The 18021-nt window shown below is 49.9% G+C and overlaps 1 protein-coding gene across 1 annotated transcript in view; it reads right to left on the minus strand.

Annotated features, from left to right (window-relative positions):
• Nucleotides 1–18021, minus strand: part of LOC143414435 (PAN2-PAN3 deadenylation complex catalytic subunit PAN2-like) — a 197133-nt gene that overhangs the window by 178701 nt on the left and 411 nt on the right. The window lies entirely within an intron of this gene.

The raw sequence follows: 18021 nt of genomic DNA on the forward strand, positions 1-18021 counted from the left end.
AGGAGAGAGGCACTGAGGCACCGTCTTCCGCCCCCCGACGCTCCTGCCGCGCCTCCTCCTTCTGACAGGAACTGCCTACAGAACAAGCATGAATGATGCCTGAGTGGACACACGCAACTCACAAGTTCCTGGCTCTGTCAGCTCCTCTGCAGAGGGTTTCCCTAAGAAGGTGGACCTAGCAGGGTCACCGGGGGACGGGGAGCTGTGCCTCACGGCCCTCACTTCGTCGGAGAAACCCTCATGCAGAGTTCAGAAACTTGTGTGTTGAGTATGTCGCTGTGAGCCTCCACCATTTAACTAGTGGGTGAAGCCTGAACTGTCTAGAGACAGACCAGACCAGCTGCACAACACAGACACTTCAAACCTGAGGACAAATCTGAGAGAACAGAAAAAGGAAAGGAAACTTAGCTTAGAACCATGCAGCGCTACAGGAGACGGCAGCACTGCAGAGGTGAGGACCGGCACCTGTTTGAAAGAGACAAATGCACACAAACACACACACAACAACGAACGAGAAACAAACACAGAGAGAGGAAAAAGTGGTTATACAGAACTTGAGGACATTATCTACATGTAATTATCTACATAATTACAAATTTGTTGTGTTTTCTTTAACAATGTCAGAAGGAGAGAGGCACTGAGGCACCGTCTTCCGCCCCCCGACGCTCCTGCCGCGCCTCCTCCTTCTGACAGGAACTGCCTACAGAACAAGCATGAATGATGCCTGAGTGGACACACGCAACTCACAAGTTCCTGGCTCTGTCAGCTCCTCTGCAGAGGGTTTCCCTAAGAAGGTGGACCTAGCAGGGTCACCGGGGGACGGGGAGCTGTGCCTCACGGCCCTCACTTCGTCGGAGAAACCCTCATGCAGAGTTCAGAAACTTGTGTGTTGAGTATGTCGCTGTGAGCCTCCACCATTTAACTAGTGGGTGAAGCCTGAACTGTCTAGAGACAGACCAGACCAGCTGCACAACACAGACACTTCAAACCTGAGGACAAATCTGAGAGAACAGAAAAAGGAAAGGAAACTTAGCTTAGAACCATGCAGCGCTACAGGAGACGGCAGCACTGCAGAGGTGAGGACCGGCACCTGTTTGAAAGAGACAAATGCACACAAACACACACACAACAACGAACGAGAAACAAACACAGAGAGAGGAAAAAGTGGTTATACAGAACTTGAGGACATTATCTACATGTAATTATCTACATAATTACAAATTTGTTGTGTTTTCTTTAACAATGTCAGAAGGAGAGAGGCACTGAGGCACCGTCTTCCGCCCCCCGACGCTCCTGCCGCGCCTCCTCCTTCTGACAGGAACTGCCTACAGAACAAGCATGAATGATGCCTGAGTGGACACACGCAACTCACAAGTTCCTGGCTCTGTCAGCTCCTCTGCAGAGGGTTTCCCTAAGAAGGTGGACCTAGCAGGGTCACCGGGGGACGGGGAGCTGTGCCTCACGGCCCTCACTTCGTCGGAGAAACCCTCATGCAGAGTTCAGAAACTTGTGTGTTGAGTATGTCGCTGTGAGCCTCCACCATTTAACTAGTGGGTGAAGCCTGAACTGTCTAGAGACAGACCAGACCAGCTGCACAAGACAGACACTTCAAACCTGAGGACAAATCTGAGAGAACAGAAAAAGGAAAGGAAACTTAGCTTAGAACCATGCAGCGCTACAGGAGACGGCAGCACTGCAGAGGTGAGGACCGGCACCTGTTTGAAAGAGACAAATGCACACAAACACACACACAACAACGAACGAGAAACAAACACAGAGAGAGGAAAAAGTGGTTATACAGAACTTGAGGACATTATCTACATGTAATTATCTACATAATTACAAATTTGTTGTGTTTTCTTTAACAATGTCAGAAGGAGAGAGGCACTGAGGCACCGTCTTCCGCCCCCCGACGCTCCTGCCGCGCCTCCTCCTTCTGACAGGAACTGCCTACAGAACAAGCATGAATGATGCCTGAGTGGACACACGCAACTCACAAGTTCCTGGCTCTGTCAGCTCCTCTGCAGAGGGTTTCCCTAAGAAGTCGGACCTAGCAGGGTCACCGGGGGACGGGGAGCTGTGCCTCACGGCCCTCACTTCGTCGGAGAAACCCTCATGCAGAGTTCAGAAACTTGTGTGTTGAGTATGTCGCTGTGAGCCTCCACCATTTAACTAGTGGGTGAAGCCTGAACTGTCTAGAGACAGACCAGACCAGCTGCACAACACAGACACTTCAAACCTGAGGACAAATCTGAGAGAACAGAAAAAGGAAAGGAAACTTAGCTTAGAACCATGCAGCGCTACAGGAGACGGCAGCACTGCAGAGGTGAGGACCGGCACCTGTTTGAAAGAGACAAATGCACGCAAACACACACACAACAACGAACGAGAAACAAACACAGAGAGAGGAAAAAGTGGTTATACAGAACTTGAGGACATTATCTACATGTAATTATCTACATAATTACAAATTTGTTGTGTTTTCTTTAACAATGTCAGAAGGAGAGAGGCACTGAGGCACCGTCTTCCGCCCCCCGACGCTCCTGCCGCGCCTCCTCCTTCTGACAGGAACTGCCTACAGAACAAGCATGAATGATGCCTGAGTGGACACACGCAACTCACAAGTTCCTGGCTCTGTCAGCTCCTCTGCAGAGGGTTTCCCTAAGAAGGTGGACCTAGCAGGGTCACCGGGGGACGGGGAGCTGTGCCTCACGGCCCTCACTTCGTCGGAGAAACCCTCATGCAGAGTTCAGAAACTTGTGTGTTGAGTATGTCGCTGTGAGCCTCCACCATTTAACTAGTGGGTGAAGCCTGAACTGTCTAGAGACAGACCAGACCAGCTGCACAACACAGACACTTCAAACCTGAGGACAAATCTGAGAGAACAGAAAAAGGAAAGGAAACTTAGCTTAGAACCATGCAGCGCTACAGGAGACGGCAGCACTGCAGAGGTGAGGACCGGCACCTGTTTGAAAGAGACAAATGCACACAAACACACACACAACAACGAACGAGAAACAAACACAGAGAGAGGAAAAAGTGGTTATACAGAACTTGAGGACATTATCTACATGTAATTATCTACATAATTACAAATTTGTTGTGTTTTCTTTAACAATGTCAGAAGGAGAGAGGCACTGAGGCACCGTCTTCCGCCCCCCGACGCTCCTGCCGCGCCTCCTCCTTCTGACAGGAACTGCCTACAGAACAAGCATGAATGATGCCTGAGTGGACACACGCAACTCACAAGTTCCTGGCTCTGTCAGCTCCTCTGCAGAGGGTTTCCCTAAGAAGGTGGACCTAGCAGGGTCACCGGGGGACGGGGAGCTGTGCCTCACGGCCCTCACTTCGTCGGAGAAACCCTCATGCAGAGTTCAGAAACTTGTGTGTTGAGTATGTCGCTGTGAGCCTCCACCATTTAACTAGTGGGTGAAGCCTGAACTGTCTAGAGACAGACCAGACCAGCTGCACAAGACAGACACTTCAAACCTGAGGACAAATCTGAGAGAACAGAAAAAGGAAAGGAAACTTAGCTTAGAACCATGCAGCGCTACAGGAGACGGCAGCACTGCAGAGGTGAGGACCGGCACCTGTTTGAAAGAGACAAATGCACACAAACACACACACAACAACGAACGAGAAACAAACACAGAGAGAGGAAAAAGTGGTTATACAGAACTTGAGGACATTATCTACATGTAATTATCTACATAATTACAAATTTGTTGTGTTTTCTTTAACAATGTCAGAAGGAGAGAGGCACTGAGGCACCGTCTTCCGCCCCCCGACGCTCCTGCCGCGCCTCCTCCTTCTGACAGGAACTGCCTACAGAACAAGCATGAATGATGCCTGAGTGGACACACGCAACTCACAAGTTCCTGGCTCTGTCAGCTCCTCTGCAGAGGGTTTCCCTAAGAAGGTGGACCTAGCAGGGTCACCGGGGGACGGGGAGCTGTGCCTCACGGCCCTCACTTCGTCGGAGAAACCCTCATGCAGAGTTCAGAAACTTGTGTGTTGAGTATGTCGCTGTGAGCCTCCACCATTTAACTAGTGGGTGAAGCCTGAACTGTCTAGAGACAGACCAGACCAGCTGCACAACACAGACACTTCAAACCTGAGGACAAATCTGAGAGAACAGAAAAAGGAAAGGAAACTTAGCTTAGAACCATGCAGCGCTACAGGAGACGGCAGCACTGCAGAGGTGAGGACCGGCACCTGTTTGAAAGAGACAAATGCACGCAAACACACACACAACAACGAACGAGAAACAAACACAGAGAGAGGAAAAAGTGGTTATACAGAACTTGAGGACATTATCTACATGTAATTATCTACATAATTACAAATTTGTTGTGTTTTCTTTAACAATGTCAGAAGGAGAGAGGCACTGAGGCACCGTCTTCCGCCCCCCGACGCTCCTGCCGCGCCTCCTCCTTCTGACAGGAACTGCCTACAGAACAAGCATGAATGATGCCTGAGTGGACACACGCAACTCACAAGTTCCTGGCTCTGTCAGCTCCTCTGCAGAGGGTTTCCCTAAGAAGGTGGACCTAGCAGGGTCACCGGGGGACGGGGAGCTGTGCCTCACGGCCCTCACTTCGTCGGAGAAACCCTCATGCAGAGTTCAGAAACTTGTGTGTTGAGTATGTCGCTGTGAGCCTCCACCATTTAACTAGTGGGTGAAGCCTGAACTGTCTAGAGACAGACCAGACCAGCTGCACAACACAGACACTTCAAACCTGAGGACAAATCTGAGAGAACAGAAAAAGGAAAGGAAACTTAGCTTAGAACCATGCAGCGCTACAGGAGACGGCAGCACTGCAGAGGTGAGGACCGGCACCTGTTTGAAAGAGACAAATGCACACAAACACACACACAACAACGAACGAGAAACAAACACAGAGAGAGGAAAAAGTGGTTATACAGAACTTGAGGACATTATCTACATGTAATTACCTACATAATTACAAATTTGTTGTGTTTTCTTTAACAATGTCAGAAGGAGAGAGGCACTGAGGCACCGTCTTCCGCCCCCCGACGCTCCTGCCGCGCCTCCTCCTTCTGACAGGAACTGCCTACAGAACAAGCATGAATGATGCCTGAGTGGACACACGCAACTCACAAGTTCCTGGCTCTGTCAGCTCCTCTGCAGAGGGTTTCCCTAAGAAGGTGGACCTAGCAGGGTCACCGGGGGACGGGGAGCTGTGCCTCACGGCCCTCACTTCGTCGGAGAAACCCTCATGCAGAGTTCAGAAACTTGTGTGTTGAGTATGTCGCTGTGAGCCTCCACCATTTAACTAGTGGGTGAAGCCTGAACTGTCTAGAGACAGACCAGACCAGCTGCACAACACAGACACTTCAAACCTGAGGACAAATCTGAGAGAACAGAAAAAGGAAAGGAAACTTAGCTTAGAACCATGCAGCGCTACAGGAGACGGCAGCACTGCAGAGGTGAGGACCGGCACCTGTTTGAAAGAGACAAATGCACACAAACACACACACAACAACGAACGAGAAACAAACACAGAGAGAGGAAAAAGTGGTTATACAGAACTTGAGGACATTATCTACATGTAATTACCTACATAATTACAAATTTGTTGTGTTTTCTTTAACAATGTCAGAAGGAGAGAGGCACTGAGGCACCGTCTTCCGCCCCCCGACGCTCCTGCCGCGCCTCCTCCTTCTGACAGGAACTGCCTACAGAACAAGCATGAATGATGCCTGAGTGGACACACGCAACTCACAAGTTCCTGGCTCTGTCAGCTCCTCTGCAGAGGGTTTCCCTAAGAAGGTGGACCTAGCAGGGTCACCGGGGGACGGGGAGCTGTGCCTCACGGCCCTCACTTCGTCGGAGAAACCCTCATGCAGAGTTCAGAAACTTGTGTGTTGAGTATGTCGCTGTGAGCCTCCACCATTTAACTAGTGGGTGAAGCCTGAACTGTCTAGAGACAGACCAGACCAGCTGCACAACACAGACACTTCAAACCTGAGGACAAATCTGAGAGAACAGAAAAAGGAAAGGAAACTTAGCTTAGAACCATGCAGCGCTACAGGAGACGGCAGCACTGCAGAGGTGAGGACCGGCACCTGTTTGAAAGAGACAAATGCACACAAACACACACACAACAACGAACGAGAAACAAACACAGAGAGAGGAAAAAGTGGTTATACAGAACTTGAGGACATTATCTACATGTAATTATCTACATAATTACAAATTTGTTGTGTTTTCTTTAACAATGTCAGAAGGAGAGAGGCACTGAGGCACCGTCTTCCGCCCCCCGACGCTCCTGCCGCGCCTCCTCCTTCTGACAGGAACTGCCTACAGAACAAGCATGAATGATGCCTGAGTGGACACACGCAACTCACAAGTTCCTGGCTCTGTCAGCTCCTCTGCAGAGGGTTTCCCTAAGAAGGTGGACCTAGCAGGGTCACCGGGGGACGGGGAGCTGTGCCTCACGGCCCTCACTTCGTCGGAGAAACCCTCATGCAGAGTTCAGAAACTTGTGTGTTGAGTATGTCGCTGTGAGCCTCCACCATTTAACTAGTGGGTGAAGCCTGAACTGTCTAGAGACAGACCAGACCAGCTGCACAACACAGACACTTCAAACCTGAGGACAAATCTGAGAGAACAGAAAAAGGAAAGGAAACTTAGCTTAGAACCATGCAGCGCTACAGGAGACGGCAGCACTGCAGAGGTGAGGACCGGCACCTGTTTGAAAGAGACAAATGCACACAAACACACACACAACAACGAACGAGAAACAAACACAGAGAGAGGAAAAAGTGGTTATACAGAACTTGAGGACATTATCTACATGTAATTATCTACATAATTACAAATTTGTTGTGTTTTCTTTAACAATGTCAGAAGGAGAGAGGCACTGAGGCACCGTCTTCCGCCCCCCGACGCTCCTGCCGCGCCTCCTCCTTCTGACAGGAACTGCCTACAGAACAAGCATGAATGATGCCTGAGTGGACACACGCAACTCACAAGTTCCTGGCTCTGTCAGCTCCTCTGCAGAGGGTTTCCCTAAGAAGGTGGACCTAGCAGGGTCACCGGGGGACGGGGAGCTGTGCCTCACGGCCCTCACTTCGTCGGAGAAACCCTCATGCAGAGTTCAGAAACTTGTGTGTTGAGTATGTCGCTGTGAGCCTCCACCATTTAACTAGTGGGTGAAGCCTGAACTGTCTAGAGACAGACCAGACCAGCTGCACAACACAGACACTTCAAACCTGAGGACAAATCTGAGAGAACAGAAAAAGGAAAGGAAACTTAGCTTAGAACCATGCAGCGCTACAGGAGACGGCAGCACTGCAGAAGTGAGGACCGGCACCTGTTTGAAAGAGACAAATGCACACAAACACACACACAACAACGAACGAGAAACAAACACAGAGAGAGGAAAAAGTGGTTATACAGAACTTGAGGACATTATCTACATGTAATTATCTACATAATTACAAATTTGTTGTGTTTTCTTTAACAATGTCAGAAGGAGAGAGGCACTGAGGCACCGTCTTCCGCCCCCCGACGCTCCTGCCGCGCCTCCTCCTTCTGACAGGAACTGCCTACAGAACAAGCATGAATGATGCCTGAGTGGACACACGCAACTCACAAGTTCCTGGCTCTGTCAGCTCCTCTGCAGAGGGTTTCCCTAAGAAGGTGGACCTAGCAGGGTCACCGGGGGACGGGGAGCTGTGCCTCACGGCCCTCACTTCGTCGGAGAAACCCTCATGCAGAGTTCAGAAACTTGTGTGTTGAGTATGTCGCTGTGAGCCTCCACCATTTAACTAGTGGGTGAAGCCTGAACTGTCTAGAGACAGACCAGACCAGCTGCACAACACAGACACTTCAAACCTGAGGACAAATCTGAGAGAACAGAAAAAGGAAAGGAAACTTAGCTTAGAACCATGCAGCGCTACAGGAGACGGCAGCACTGCAGAGGTGAGGACCGGCACCTGTTTGAAAGAGACAAATGCACACAAACACACACACAACAACGAACGAGAAACAAACACAGAGAGAGGAAAAAGTGGTTATACAGAACTTGAGGACATTATCTACATGTAATTATCTACATAATTACAAATTTGTTGTGTTTTCTTTAACAATGTCAGAAGGAGAGAGGCACTGAGGCACCGTCTTCCGCCCCCCGACGCTCCTGCCGCGCCTCCTCCTTCTGACAGGAACTGCCTACAGAACAAGCATGAATGATGCCTGAGTGGACACACGCAACTCACAAGTTCCTGGCTCTGTCAGCTCCTCTGCAGAGGGTTTCCCTAAGAAGGTGGACCTAGCAGGGTCACCGGGGGACGGGGAGCTGTGCCTCACGGCCCTCACTTCGTCGGAGAAACCCTCATGCAGAGTTCAGAAACTTGTGTGTTGAGTATGTCGCTGTGAGCCTCCACCATTTAACTAGTGGGTGAAGCCTGAACTGTCTAGAGACAGACCAGACCAGCTGCACAACACAGACACTTCAAACCTGAGGACAAATCTGAGAGAACAGAAAAAGGAAAGGAAACTTAGCTTAGAACCATGCAGCGCTACAGGAGACGGCAGCACTGCAGAGGTGAGGACCGGCACCTGTTTGAAAGAGACAAATGCACACAAACACACACACAACAACGAACGAGAAACAAACACAGAGAGAGGAAAAAGTGGTTATACAGAACTTGAGGACATTATCTACATGTAATTACCTACATAATTACAAATTTGTTGTGTTTTCTTTAACAATGTCAGAAGGAGAGAGGCACTGAGGCACCGTCTTCCGCCCCCCGACGCTCCTGCCGCGCCTCCTCCTTCTGACAGGAACTGCCTACAGAACAAGCATGAATGATGCCTGAGTGGACACACGCAACTCACAAGTTCCTGGCTCTGTCAGCTCCTCTGCAGAGGGTTTCCCTAAGAAGGTGGACCTAGCAGGGTCACCGGGGGACGGGGAGCTGTGCCTCACGGCCCTCACTTCGTCGGAGAAACCCTCATGCAGAGTTCAGAAACTTGTGTGTTGAGTATGTCGCTGTGAGCCTCCACCATTTAACTAGTGGGTGAAGCCTGAACTGTCTAGAGACAGACCAGACCAGCTGCACAACACAGACACTTCAAACCTGAGGACAAATCTGAGAGAACAGAAAAAGGAAAGGAAACTTAGCTTAGAACCATGCAGCGCTACAGGAGACGGCAGCACTGCAGAGGTGAGGACCGGCACCTGTTTGAAAGAGACAAATGCACACAAACACACACACAACAACGAACGAGAAACAAACACAGAGAGAGGAAAAAGTGGTTATACAGAACTTGAGGACATTATCTACATGTAATTATCTACATAATTACAAATTTGTTGTGTTTTCTTTAACAATGTCAGAAGGAGAGAGGCACTGAGGCACCGTCTTCCGCCCCCCGACGCTCCTGCCGCGCCTCCTCCTTCTGACAGGAACTGCCTACAGAACAAGCATGAATGATGCCTGAGTGGACACACGCAACTCACAAGTTCCTGGCTCTGTCAGCTCCTCTGCAGAGGGTTTCCCTAAGAAGGTGGACCTAGCAGGGTCACCGGGGGACGGGGAGCTGTGCCTCACGGCCCTCACTTCGTCGGAGAAACCCTCATGCAGAGTTCAGAAACTTGTGTGTTGAGTATGTCGCTGTGAGCCTCCACCATTTAACTAGTGGGTGAAGCCTGAACTGTCTAGAGACAGACCAGACCAGCTGCACAACACAGACACTTCAAACCTGAGGACAAATCTGAGAGAACAGAAAAAGGAAAGGAAACTTAGCTTAGAACCATGCAGCGCTACAGGAGACGGCAGCACTGCAGAGGTGAGGACCGGCACCTGTTTGAAAGAGACAAATGCACACAAACACACACACAACAACGAACGAGAAACAAACACAGAGAGAGGAAAAAGTGGTTATACAGAACTTGAGGACATTATCTACATGTAATTATCTACATAATTACAAATTTGTTGTGTTTTCTTTAACAATGTCAGAAGGAGAGAGGCACTGAGGCACCGTCTTCCGCCCCCCGACGCTCCTGCCGCGCCTCCTCCTTCTGACAGGAACTGCCTACAGAACAAGCATGAATGATGCCTGAGTGGACACACGCAACTCACAAGTTCCTGGCTCTGTCAGCTCCTCTGCAGAGGGTTTCCCTAAGAAGGTGGACCTAGCAGGGTCACCGGGGGACGGGGAGCTGTGCCTCACGGCCCTCACTTCGTCGGAGAAACCCTCATGCAGAGTTCAGAAACTTGTGTGTTGAGTATGTCGCTGTGAGCCTCCACCATTTAACTAGTGGGTGAAGCCTGAACTGTCTAGAGACAGACCAGACCAGCTGCACAACACAGACACTTCAAACCTGAGGACAAATCTGAGAGAACAGAAAAAGGAAAGGAAACTTAGCTTAGAACCATGCAGCGCTACAGGAGACGGCAGCACTGCAGAGGTGAGGACCGGCACCTGTTTGAAAGAGACAAATGCACACAAACACACACACAACAACGAACGAGAAACAAACACAGAGAGAGGAAAAAGTGGTTATACAGAACTTGAGGACATTATCTACATGTAATTACCTACATAATTACAAATTTGTTGTGTTTTCTTTAACAATGTCAGAAGGAGAGAGGCACTGAGGCACCGTCTTCCGCCCCCCGACGCTCCTGCCGCGCCTCCTCCTTCTGACAGGAACTGCCTACAGAACAAGCATGAATGATGCCTGAGTGGACACACGCAACTCACAAGTTCCTGGCTCTGTCAGCTCCTCTGCAGAGGGTTTCCCTAAGAAGGTGGACCTAGCAGGGTCACCGGGGGACGGGGAGCTGTGCCTCACGGCCCTCACTTCGTCGGAGAAACCCTCATGCAGAGTTCAGAAACTTGTGTGTTGAGTATGTCGCTGTGAGCCTCCACCATTTAACTAGTGGGTGAAGCCTGAACTGTCTAGAGACAGACCAGACCAGCTGCACAACACAGACACTTCAAACCTGAGGACAAATCTGAGAGAACAGAAAAAGGAAAGGAAACTTAGCTTAGAACCATGCAGCGCTACAGGAGACGGCAGCACTGCAGAGGTGAGGACCGGCACCTGTTTGAAAGAGACAAATGCACACAAACACACACACAACAACGAACGAGAAACAAACACAGAGAGAGGAAAAAGTGGTTATACAGAACTTGAGGACATTATCTACATGTAATTATCTACATAATTACAAATTTGTTGTGTTTTCTTTAACAATGTCAGAAGGAGAGAGGCACTGAGGCACCGTCTTCCGCCCCCCGACGCTCCTGCCGCGCCTCCTCCTTCTGACAGGAACTGCCTACAGAACAAGCATGAATGATGCCTGAGTGGACACACGCAACTCACAAGTTCCTGGCTCTGTCAGCTCCTCTGCAGAGGGTTTCCCTAAGAAGGTGGACCTAGCAGGGTCACCGGGGGACGGGGAGCTGTGCCTCACGGCCCTCACTTCGTCGGAGAAACCCTCATGCAGAGTTCAGAAACTTGTGTGTTGAGTATGTCGCTGTGAGCCTCCACCATTTAACTAGTGGGTGAAGCCTGAACTGTCTAGAGACAGACCAGACCAGCTGCACAACACAGACACTTCAAACCTGAGGACAAATCTGAGAGAACAGAAAAAGGAAAGGAAACTTAGCTTAGAACCATGCAGCGCTACAGGAGACGGCAGCACTGCAGAGGTGAGGACCGGCACCTGTTTGAAAGAGACAAATGCACACAAACACACACACAACAACGAACGAGAAACAAACACAGAGAGAGGAAAAAGTGGTTATACAGAACTTGAGGACATTATCTACATGTAATTATCTACATAATTACAAATTTGTTGTGTTTTCTTTAACAATGTCAGAAGGAGAGAGGCACTGAGGCACCGTCTTCCGCCCCCCGACGCTCCTGCCGCGCCTCCTCCTTCTGACAGGAACTGCCTACAGAACAAGCATGAATGATGCCTGAGTGGACACACGCAACTCACAAGTTCCTGGCTCTGTCAGCTCCTCTGCAGAGGGTTTCCCTAAGAAGGTGGACCTAGCAGGGTCACCGGGGGACGGGGAGCTGTGCCTCACGGCCCTCACTTCGTCGGAGAAACCCTCATGCAGAGTTCAGAAACTTGTGTGTTGAGTATGTCGCTGTGAGCCTCCACCATTTAACTAGTGGGTGAAGCCTGAACTGTCTAGAGACAGACCAGACCAGCTGCACAACACAGACACTTCAAACCTGAGGACAAATCTGAGAGAACAGAAAAAGGAAAGGAAACTTAGCTTAGAACCATGCAGCGCTACAGGAGACGGCAGCACTGCAGAGGTGAGGACCGGCACCTGTTTGAAAGAGACAAATGCACACAAACACACACACAACAACGAACGAGAAACAAACACAGAGAGAGGAAAAAGTGGTTATACAGAACTTGAGGACATTATCTACATGTAATTATCTACATAATTACAAATTTGTTGTGTTTTCTTTAACAATGTCAGAAGGAGAGAGGCACTGAGGCACCGTCTTCCGCCCCCCGACGCTCCTGCCGCGCCTCCTCCTTCTGACAGGAACTGCCTACAGAACAAGCATGAATGATGCCTGAGTGGACACACGCAACTCACAAGTTCCTGGCTCTGTCAGCTCCTCTGCAGAGGGTTTCCCTAAGAAGGTGGACCTAGCAGGGTCACCGGGGGACGGGGAGCTGTGCCTCACGGCCCTCACTTCGTCGGAGAAACCCTCATGCAGAGTTCAGAAACTTGTGTGTTGAGTATGTCGCTGTGAGCCTCCACCATTTAACTAGTGGGTGAAGCCTGAACTGTCTAGAGACAGACCAGACCAGCTGCACAACACAGACACTTCAAACCTGAGGACAAATCTGAGAGAACAGAAAAAGGAAAGGAAACTTAGCTTAGAACCATGCAGCGCTACAGGAGACGGCAGCACTGCAGAGGTGAGGACCGGCACCTGTTTGAAAGAGACAAATGCACACAAACACACACACAACAACGAACGAGAAACAAACACAGAGAGAGGAAAAAGTGGTTATACAGAACTTGAGGACATTATCTACATGTAATTATCTACATAATTACAAATTTGTTGTGTTTTCTTTAACAATGTCAGAAGGAGAGAGGCACTGAGGCACCGTCTTCCGCCCCCCGACGCTCCTGCCGCGCCTCCTCCTTCTGACAGGAACTGCCTACAGAACAAGCATGAATGATGCCTGAGTGGACACACGCAACTCACAAGTTCCTGGCTCTGTCAGCTCCTCTGCAGAGGGTTTCCCTAAGAAGGTGGACCTAGCAGGGTCACCGGGGGACGGGGAGCTGTGCCTCACGGCCCTCACTTCGTCGGAGAAACCCTCATGCAGAGTTCAGAAACTTGTGTGTTGAGTATGTCGCTGTGAGCCTCCACCATTTAACTAGTGGGTGAAGCCTGAACTGTCTAGAGACAGACCAGACCAGCTGCACAACACAGACACTTCAAACCTGAGGACAAATCTGAGAGAACAGAAAAAGGAAAGGAAACTTAGCTTAGAACCATGCAGCGCTACAGGAGACGGCAGCACTGCAGAGGTGAGGACCGGCACCTGTTTGAAAGAGACAAATGCACACAAACACACACACAACAACGAACGAGAAACAAACACAGAGAGAGGAAAAAGTGGTTATACAGAACTTGAGGACATTATCTACATGTAATTATCTACATAATTACAAATTTGTTGTGTTTTCTTTAACAATGTCAGAAGGAGAGAGGCACTGAGGCACCGTCTTCCGCCCCCCGACGCTCCTGCCGCGCCTCCTCCTTCTGACAGGAACTGCCTACAGAACAAGCATGAATGATGCCTGAGTGGACACACGCAACTCACAAGTTCCTGGCTCTGTCAGCTCCTCTGCAGAGGGTTTCCCTAAGAAGGTGGACCTAGCAGGGTCACCGGGGGACGGGGAGCTGTGCCTCACGGCCCTCACTTCGTCGGAGAAACCCTCATGCAGAGTTCAGAAACTTGTGTGTTGAGTATGTCGCTGTGAGCCTCCACCATTTAACTAGTGGGTGAAGCCTGAACTGTCTAGAGACAGACCAGACCAGCTGCACAACACAGACACTTCAAACCTGAGGACAAATCTGAGAGAACAGAAAAAGGAAAGGAAACTTAGCTTAGAACCATGCAGCGCTACAGGAGACGGCAGCACTGCAGAGGTGAGGACCGGCACCTGTTTGAAAGAGACAAATGCACACAAACACACACACAACAACGAACGAGAAACAAACACAGAGAGAGGAAAAAGTGGTTATACAGAACTTGAGGACATTATCTACATGTAATTATCTACATAATTACAAATTTGTTGTGTTTTCTTTAACAATGTCAGAAGGAGAGAGGCACTGAGGCACCGTCTTCCGCCCCCCGACGCTCCTGCCGCGCCTCCTCCTTCTGACAGGAACTGCCTACAGAACAAGCATGAATGATGCCTGAGTGGACACACGCAACTCACAAGTTCCTGGCTCTGTCAGCTCCTCTGCAGAGGGTTTCCCTAAGAAGGTGGACCTAGCAGGGTCACCGGGGGACGGGGAGCTGTGCCTCACGGCCCTCACTTCGTCGGAGAAACCCTCATGCAGAGTTCAGAAACTTGTGTGTTGAGTATGTCGCTGTGAGCCTCCACCATTTAACTAGTGGGTGAAGCCTGAACTGTCTAGAGACAGACCAGACCAGCTGCACAACACAGACACTTCAAACCTGAGGACAAATCTGAGAGAACAGAAAAAGGAAAGGAAACTTAGCTTAGAACCATGCAGCGCTACAGGAGACGGCAGCACTGCAGAGGTGAGGACCGGCACCTGTTTGAAAGAGACAAATGCACACAAACACACACACAACAACGAACGAGAAACAAACACAGAGAGAGGAAAAAGTGGTTATACAGAACTTGAGGACATTATCTACATGTAATTACCTACATAATTACAAATTTGTTGTGTTTTCTTTAACAATGTCAGAAGGAGAGAGGCACTGAGGCACCGTCTTCCGCCCCCCGACGCTCCTGCCGCGCCTCCTCCTTCTGACAGGAACTGCCTACAGAACAAGCATGAATGATGCCTGAGTGGACACACGCAACTCACAAGTTCCTGGCTCTGTCAGCTCCTCTGCAGAGGGTTTCCCTAAGAAGGTGGACCTAGCAGGGTCACCGGGGGACGGGGAGCTGTGCCTCACGGCCCTCACTTCGTCGGAGAAACCCTCATGCAGAGTTCAGAAACTTGTGTGTTGAGTATGTCGCTGTGAGCCTCCACCATTTAACTAGTGGGTGAAGCCTGAACTGTCTAGAGACAGACCAGACCAGCTGCACAACACAGACACTTCAAACCTGAGGACAAATCTGAGAGAACAGAAAAAGGAAAGGAAACTTAGCTTAGAACCATGCAGCGCTACAGGAGACGGCAGCACTGCAGAGGTGAGGACCGGCACCTGTTTGAAAGAGACAAATGCACACAAACACACACACAACAACGAACGAGAAACAAACACAGAGAGAGGAAAAAGTGGTTATACAGAACTTGAGGACATTATCTACATGTAATTACCTACATAATTACAAATTTGTTGTGTTTTCTTTAACAATGTCAGAAGGAGAGAGGCACTGAGGCACCGTCTTCCGCCCCCCGACGCTCCTGCCGCGCCTCCTCCTTCTGACAGGAACTGCCTACAGAACAAGCATGAATGATGCCTGAGTGGACACACGCAACTCACAAGTTCCTGGCTCTGTCAGCTCCTCTGCAGAGGGTTTCCCTAAGAAGGTGGACCTAGCAGGGTCACCGGGGGACGGGGAGCTGTGCCTCACGGCCCTCACTTCGTCGGAGAAACCCTCATGCAGAGTTCAGAAACTTGTGTGTTGAGTATGTCGCTGTGAGCCTCCACCATTTAACTAGTGGGTGAAGCCTGAACTGTCTAGAGACAGACCAGACCAGCTGCACAACACAGACACTTCAAACCTGAGGACAAATCTGAGAGAACAGAAAAAGGAAAGGAAACTTAGCTTAGAACCATGCAGCGCTACAGGAGACGGCAGCACTGCAGAGGTGAGGACCGGCACCTGTTTGAAAGAGACAAATGCACACAAACACACACACAACAACGAACGAGAAACAAACACAGAGAGAGGAAAAAGTGGTTATACAGAACTTGAGGACATTATCTACATGTAATTATCTACATAATTACAAATTTGTTGTGTTTTCTTTAACAATGTCAGAAGGAGAGAGGCACTGAGGCACCGTCTTCCGCCCCCCGACGCTCCTGCCGCGCCTCCTCCTTCTGACAGGAACTGCCTACAGAACAAGCATGAATGATGCCTGAGTGGACACACGCAACTCACAAGTTCCTGGCTCTGTCAGCTCCTCTGCAGAGGGTTTCCCTAAGAAGGTGGACCTAGCAGGGTCACCGGGGGACGGGGAGCTGTGCCTCACGGCCCTCACTTCGTCGGAGAAACCCTCATGCAGAGTTCAGAAACTTGTGTGTTGAGTATGTCGCTGTGAGCCTCCACCATTTAACTAGTGGGTGAAGCCTGAACTGTCTAGAGACAGACCAGACCAGCTGCACAACACAGACACTTCAAACCTGAGGACAAATCTGAGAGAACAGAAAAAGGAAAGGAAACTTAGCTTAGAACCATGCAGCGCTACAGGAGACGGCAGCACTGCAGAGGTGAGGACCGGCACCTGTTTGAAAGAGACAAATGCACACAAACACACACACAACAACGAACGAGAAACAAACACAGAGAGAGGAAAAAGTGGTTATACAGAACTTGAGGACATTATCTACATGTAATTACCTACATAATTACAAATTTGTTGTGTTTTCTTTAACAATGTCAGAAGGAGAGAGGCACTGAGGCACCGTCTTCCGCCCCCCGACGCTCCTGCCGCGCCTCCTCCTTCTGACAGGAACTGCCTACAGAACAAGCATGAATGATGCCTGAGTGGACACACGCAACTCACAAGTTCCTGGCTCTGTCAGCTCCTCTGCAGAGGGTTTCCCTAAGAAGGTGGACCTAGCAGGGTCACCGGGGGACGGGGAGCTGTGCCTCACGGCCCTCACTTCGTCGGAGAAACCCTCATGCAGAGTTCAGAAACTTGTGTGTTGAGTATGTCGCTGTGAGCCTCCACCATTTAACTAGTGGGTGAAGCCTGAACTGTCTAGAGACAGACCAGACCAGCTGCACAACACAGACACTTCAAACCTGAGGACAAATCTGAGAGAACAGAAAAAGGAAAGGAAACTTAGCTTAGAACCATGCAGCGCTACAGGAGACGGCAGCACTGCAGAGGTGAGGACCGGCACCTGTTTGAAAGAGACAAATGCACACAAACACACACACAACAACGAACGAGAAACAAACACAGAGAGAGGAAAAAGTGGTTATACAGAACTTGAGGACATTATCTACATGTAATTATCTACATAATTACAAATTTGTTGTGTTTTCTTTAACAATGTCAGAAGGAGAGAGGCACTGAGGCACCGTCTTCCGCCCCCCGACGCTCCTGCCGCGCCTCCTCCTTCTGACAGGAACTGCCTACAGAACAAGCATGAATGATGCCTGAGTGGACACACGCAACTCACAAGTTCCTGGCTCTGTCAGCTCCTCTGCAGAGGGTTTCCCTAAGAAGGTGGACCTAGCAGGGTCACCGGGGGACGGGGAGCTGTGCCTCACGGCCCTCACTTCGTCGGAGAAACCCTCATGCAGAGTTCAGAAACTTGTGTGTTGAGTATGTCGCTGTGAGCCTCCACCATTTAACTAGTGGGTGAAGCCTGAACTGTCTAGAGACAGACCAGACCAGCTGCACAACACAGACACTTCAAACCTGAGGACAAATCTGAGAGAACAGAAAAAGGAAAGGAAACTTAGCTTAGAACCATGCAGCGCTACAGGAGACGGCAGCACTGCAGAGGTGAGGACCGGCACCTGTTTGAAAGAGACAAATGCACACAAACACACACACAACAACGAACGAGAAACAA

The sequence above is a fragment of the Maylandia zebra genome, linkage group LG20 (assembly GCF_041146795.1).
Source record: "Maylandia zebra isolate NMK-2024a linkage group LG20, Mzebra_GT3a, whole genome shotgun sequence".
NCBI lineage: Eukaryota > Metazoa > Chordata > Actinopteri > Cichliformes > Cichlidae > Maylandia > Maylandia zebra.